Source organism: Melospiza melodia, chromosome 2, assembly GCF_035770615.1.
Source record: "Melospiza melodia melodia isolate bMelMel2 chromosome 2, bMelMel2.pri, whole genome shotgun sequence".
NCBI classification, from domain to species: Eukaryota; Metazoa; Chordata; class Aves; order Passeriformes; family Passerellidae; genus Melospiza; species Melospiza melodia.
This window is the reverse complement of record NC_086195.1, coordinates 27411838-27417837: the sequence shown is the minus strand read 5'-3', so window position 1 is coordinate 27417837 and position 6000 is coordinate 27411838.

The window sequence follows — 6000 nt, the reverse complement described above, 5'->3', positions numbered from 1 at the left end:
ATTTGGCCCAGATCTCACAGAGTTCTTGCCATCAACTGAAGCTTTGTGGCTAGCAAACTACACATTATCACAAACATGTTGCACAGTCACTGGGGAAACATTCCTCAATCAGTTTCCCTGTTCAAACATCTTCATGTGTTACTCAAAATGCTCCACAGAAGTAGCATACATGACATTACATGTACATAAAAAGTTTCTAAAAAAATTAAACACTTGCTAATCTTGTGGGGACATTGTGCTGAAAGGGGTGTATCCATCAAAAGAAAACCAATTCCATTTCATGCAAGCTTATCAGGAAAACATACACAATATGCAACCATTTCACAGCTGCCAAAAGAGATCAGTCTAATTTCTTTTTTTAGCTAGAAGGGGAAATTTAAGCAGGCAAAGCTGTTGGAAGCCAAGAAGACTATTTTAAAATAAAAGTAGAAACCATCCACAATGTCATCCAAAGGCAGAAGAGTTAGTCTGTGAAATCAAACACTTGGCCAAGTGACATAGTTGTGACATTAATGTGGCTCCACGTGAGGTATGTCAGTTAGTGAATTTTTATTGGTAGACTGACTGTAATCCTGAGAACTAAACCTAGAGAAAGCATTTTGCACAGTTCTGTTTCTGATATTTCTCCTCCCTGATCTCTCCCATCCTCCCTTCTCTCTATTCCCTTCTCATCCCTCTCCCATACAACAACTGGTTGCATGCTAACAATATTTTCCTTTGTGTCTCTGCAAATACCAAGAGATCCAAGCATGTCTCATGGAATTTGAGGCTATCATCTGTTCATACGTACTGGGTAGTCAGCAACTTCCACAAGACAACCATTTTCCTCACCCAGATTTCATTTGCTTAAAAACATCTCAGGAATTCTTAGGAATTGTTTAACTGTTTCAAATTAGCACGGAAAGAAGCCCTCCCACATACCTCCACAATTGCACCCAACCTGAATTTGGATGCATTAAGAATAAAATCAGTGAATGCCAACCCGCATGCCATTAGAAACCATTCAGGCCAAGGAGATGCCAGATGTTAAAATTTGCAAAAAATAACTACTGAAAAAATAAGACTGTGTAGGGTGGCTGGATTATCCTGCCCAGTTGGAGACTGAGAGCTGCTGAACCAAGATAGAGGGAGGATAAGGCTGAGGGTGTTGGGGTTGTCCAGCCTAGAGAAAAGAAGGCTCCAGGGAGCTGTTAGAGCAGCAGCCCAGAACCTAAAGGGACCTGCAAGAGAGCTGGAGAGGGACTATTGACAAGGGCAAGTAGTGATAGGACAAGGAGGCTTTAAACTGACAGAGGGATTTACATTAGATGTTAGGAAGAAATTATTAGCTGTGAGGGTGGTGAGACACTGGAATAGGCCGCAGAGAGAAGCTGTGGATGTGCCATCCCTGGAACTGTTGAAGGCCAGGTTGGATGGGATTTTGAGCAACATGGTCTAGTAGAAACTGTCCTTGCATGTGGCAGGGGTGTGATGGGAATTGGAACTAGATGATCTTTAAGGTTCCTTCCAACCCAAATCATTCTGTGATTCTAAGAGCTGCACAAAGGAGCCTGGGCTCCTCTAAGAAGCTTAGTGAAGATGGCACAGACTCCTTCTGGGGATGGCATGTGAACTGCCACAGGAAAGGTGGTTCCAGGAGATTGAGCTTTGGAGATATACCTAGGAATCAAAACTCTTCTGTTTTCTGGGAGAGGGCAGTTAATTACTTACTCCAGGAATAAGTAATCCATGTCCAGCAGTGGATCCCCATGCCAGTAGTCCTTATAGACACTATGTGAATATGCTTACATTTTTCTGTGTTTGTGGTGCAGTCACTCTTCAGGTCCTTGTGGCTTAATTATCCTCTTGGGACCTCAGTGACTGCCTCTGAGGGGGCTGATACGTCCCTGTCTAGGTATTCCTCAGATGAAAGCAGTGATGTTATTATTACTACAGTATCATCGTGCTGCAAATGGACTGCTTGTGCTTGGTTACCTACCACAGATTTAATACATGGGCATAACAGTCTTCTCTTTGTGTTTTCACAGCCTGGCTCTTCAAAGGAGACCTTTTGTTTCCATCCAGGATGATAAATGGGTTTTAGCTTGATTTTCTGAGAGGGAAGCTTATGTGATTGTACTGTCTGTCATCTGTCTACACCGATAAGTTTTTAACCGCCACAGACAATTATAATTATTTCCAAAGAAAAAACTGCCAGAGGCAGACATCTTAATGATAATTTTATTTCTATGGATTTTGTGAAAGACAGCAGCAGACTGGGGTGGGGCTAAGGAGGAGGAGGAGGGAGAGGACAACGCACAAGACCACACTGAGAGTGTGCCATGTCAAGGAAGTCTAGGAGGCCTCAGCCAGCCAGTCTGCAGCCCTTGGAGAGTCAGTGGGCATGGATGTCTGCAGACATCTCACAAAACGTACTGTTCTTGTCCATGGGTGTGATTTCATAGGGGACATCGCTGTGGCTGCAGTGCTGAGCAGGAGCAGGCACAGCCTTTTTTTCTGCTGGCTGTGATGCAGGGATCTTGTGTTGGTACAGGCAGTGGCATTGTGTTGCCCTGGGCCTGCATTTGTAGGCTGCAGAACCTGGGTGGTGGCTGGGCTGGGCTGGGCTGCTAGGTGCCCCCAGGCAGGACAGACAGGCAAAGTGCAAGGCACGGTCAGCATATGCTCCATGCTGTGACTAATTGAACATAATGGGTGCACTGCTAACAAAGACTCACTAGTGTGGAGGACAGTGTGTTCTCTGTGCTCAGAGACCTGCCAGCCACTAATGAAAGCTGCTAAGGCCAGATTTGTAAATGCATTTAGGTGACTGAGCCAGATATTTGAGGACAGGTAGAACCTAACTCTCTCTGACATCAAAAGGGACTCTGACTTGCACTGCATGGAAGTCATGTCTTTAAACAGATTCAAAGCTGTGGACATTTCTCCTTAAATTGAAGAATAGAATTGACCCTCTCTCTGAGTGAATCTGGTGAAATGAGAGGTTTCTAGAACCCCTGAGAACCAAATAACTTAGCTGAACCTTTCCCTGGAATGAGACATACTGCTTCACTATTACAGGATGTTCTTGGAAGGAGCAAAATGCCTAAGATGAAAGCAGATCACCATCTTCACTGCCTAGCTACCGGGACATGTAATTCCTCTTGGCTTGTCAATAACCTGATGCAGTTCTCCAGGTCTTATGTAAGGGGAGGACAGCTGCAGGTAACCCCCAGGTTGTCTGCTCGGCTGTCTCAGCTGCAGCCTGCAGCGGGAGTTCAGTGACCTGGAACACAAATGTGCTTTCAGAAGCCCTCATGGCAGGAGAGTTTCACAGGCTGGAGTTTTGACCCCTTATCTCGCTGTTAGCTGAACCTTTCCCAGAGTGCTTTCTGTTGAGCAAGAGTGAACAGGATTTCTTGTCTCCTACATCCCCCCCTAAGTCACTAATGTCACTAAGTTGCCTGATGAATCCCAGCAGCTACAGTATCAGCTGAAGAAAGGAAATTGCAAAAAAACACATTCAAATACACAACAAGAGTAGAAAGACAGTAAGCAAAGAAGGGGAGGGTTGGGAGCATGAAAGAAGCACTGTTTCCCTAAAACAATTTGTTTTTAAATGGAGGACAAATGACTGCATTTTATCCCTACCACACATCTGTGAAAGGTTAACATTTCTTCACAGCATTGCTTTATTTTTGCCTAAGTCTTCAGCAAGTATTACTCAAAGTTAATTCAGGCTTTGGCCCTTGGGAACTTATTTAATGTGCTAGTGCTTAGAAGTCCATTAATATTTATAAATGTCACTTGAATTCCATTTTTACCTTCTTATCCAGGCAGGAGCACTCGTAAAAAGATTTTTTCCTGTGTTTTTGTTGGGTTTGGTTTTGGTTTGTTTGTTTGTTTGTTTTTTCAGAACCATAGTAAGCTCAGAGTTGAGCCTGCTCTAAAAATGTCATATTCTATACAGCTGTGATATACAGTTTTGCTAGCCTGCCTATGCCCCGAAGAAGGGCCTGAGAGTTAGATGTTAGGCCTGAAAAAATGGAGATGGTGTCTATTCGCAGCTCTGCCACTGGCTAATTATGCAACTTTAGTCAGTTCATTTAACCTCGGCACGCTTAGGTTTCCAGATCAGAAAGGAAAGGGATAAAAGGCTGCTCTGTGAATCCTTTGTGGAGCCTGAGGGAGAACAAGGCATTACCCATCACGTTGCTGCCTTGTGAGCTCTGGGTGTGGGTGGTTTCTGTGTGAGGGTAGGGTACCTGTGGTGAGTGAGTCCGGGAACACAGATGGAGGCCTGGCCACTGCATTTCTTGCCAAGGGAGACAGCCCTCACAGTCGGTTTGACAAATCACAGCTACTGACACCCTTTGCTTTAGGCACTCAGGCTTTTATGTCACTTTTCAGCAGCTTCCTGCCAGCCACAGCAGCCACTGCCTCCTGTACATTGGCTTTTGTACGTGACTTGTGCCTGTCACAGCTTGCTGACCCCAGAGAGTGATCAGTGGCATTCCAAAGAGCTGTAAAACAGTATAAAATGGCAGATCCGTGCCTACTGGGGGTAACAAAACAAGTTGCCTAATTTAAAGACCAGAAGTGTGCCTTGAAAGTCATAAATGAGAGACTCAGACAGTTTTCAAAATATATGACCTCTCACTTTTGGAGCACTTGGATTTAAACACAGTGTTGCGACAGCAACTGTGCTTTTCACAGCTGCTGAGATGTGTTTCTCTGTCAGCTTCTACACCATGTACTGCTGGGCAAAACAAGAGTGATGTTAGGAAGTGGTTAAAAGCATGCAGCTCTTGTATTACATCAGGGGTTGCTCTGTGTTCCTGCTTCAGAACAGAAAGCAGAGCCGCCCAACCTTTATTTCAGTGGGCATCTGAACTATCTTGTTCTGCACAGTCCTGCTGCCCAAAACCATCAGCAAGCAGAGGCATTGCAGACATTTCTCGCAGCAGAAGGCAGAGCATCACAAGACAAAGTATTGCAGGTGCACACTTAGCTGGATGGCACAGCAACCTCCAACACCACCAGGGAAACTGCGTGCAGAGTTATCTTTGAGGGATTTGTGAGACTTGGCTTGGTAGTACAGGAGGCAGCAGCACCTGAGAGAGCAGTGCTCTCCCACACAAGGCTCCTGGCCCTCCAAAATTTCCCATGTGCGCTGTTTTGCTTCTAGGCCAGTGTGGGTGTGATATGTGTTACCTTAGCAACAGGGAAAAAGTACGTGCTGCAGCTGTAGCCTTCTCTTTGCAGCAGGAGAGCATCCCTGGTTTTCTTACAGAAAACGCTGCGCAGCTCCCCACAAAGGGGACCCCGGTGCCTGTGGCTATCAACGTGCTGGCACGCAGGGCAGATACAGATATGAGCTGTGGCTGACGCAGACATGTCTTCCCTGCTACCCTCTGCTCCAGCTCATCTCTTCTGGCCTCCAGAGAACATCATCTGAGTCAGTCTGGCAGGAGCAGGATCAGCAGCTTTGTGCCAGCCCCCTCCATCATTTCTCGAGTCAGATGGCTCCCACAGCTCAAGGCTTTTTACTAAACTTGAATGCCGGAGGATGTCTGAGTGCTTTATGAATATCTGGAGGAAACAAACGCGGCAGCCAAGGCATCGGTACCCATTAATCACTTTGGGAGTGATTAATTCACTGGGGAGAATTTAAGAGAATAGAGACTCAGGAAGCAGGGGGGTGTTTGTGGGGTAGACTCACCCAATATAAGGCCAATATAAATGTTGCAAAACCCCATAAATGCAGTATATCTGTGTGAGACATAAAACCTATGGAAACTCAGTTTCTCACAGAATTTTGATTCTGCCCTGGCTTTCATCCTCTGCTGAACTTTGGGACTTGTAGCAACATTGCAAATATAAACATATCTATAAATGTACATAAAGGTATGTTCCCCAAATATATTTAACAGTCCTTTCTTTAATGCCTCACCAACACATATGTTTGAGAACAAAGTATGCATAGATTCAAAATTTGAAGGTAACTCTACATTAAAAGTT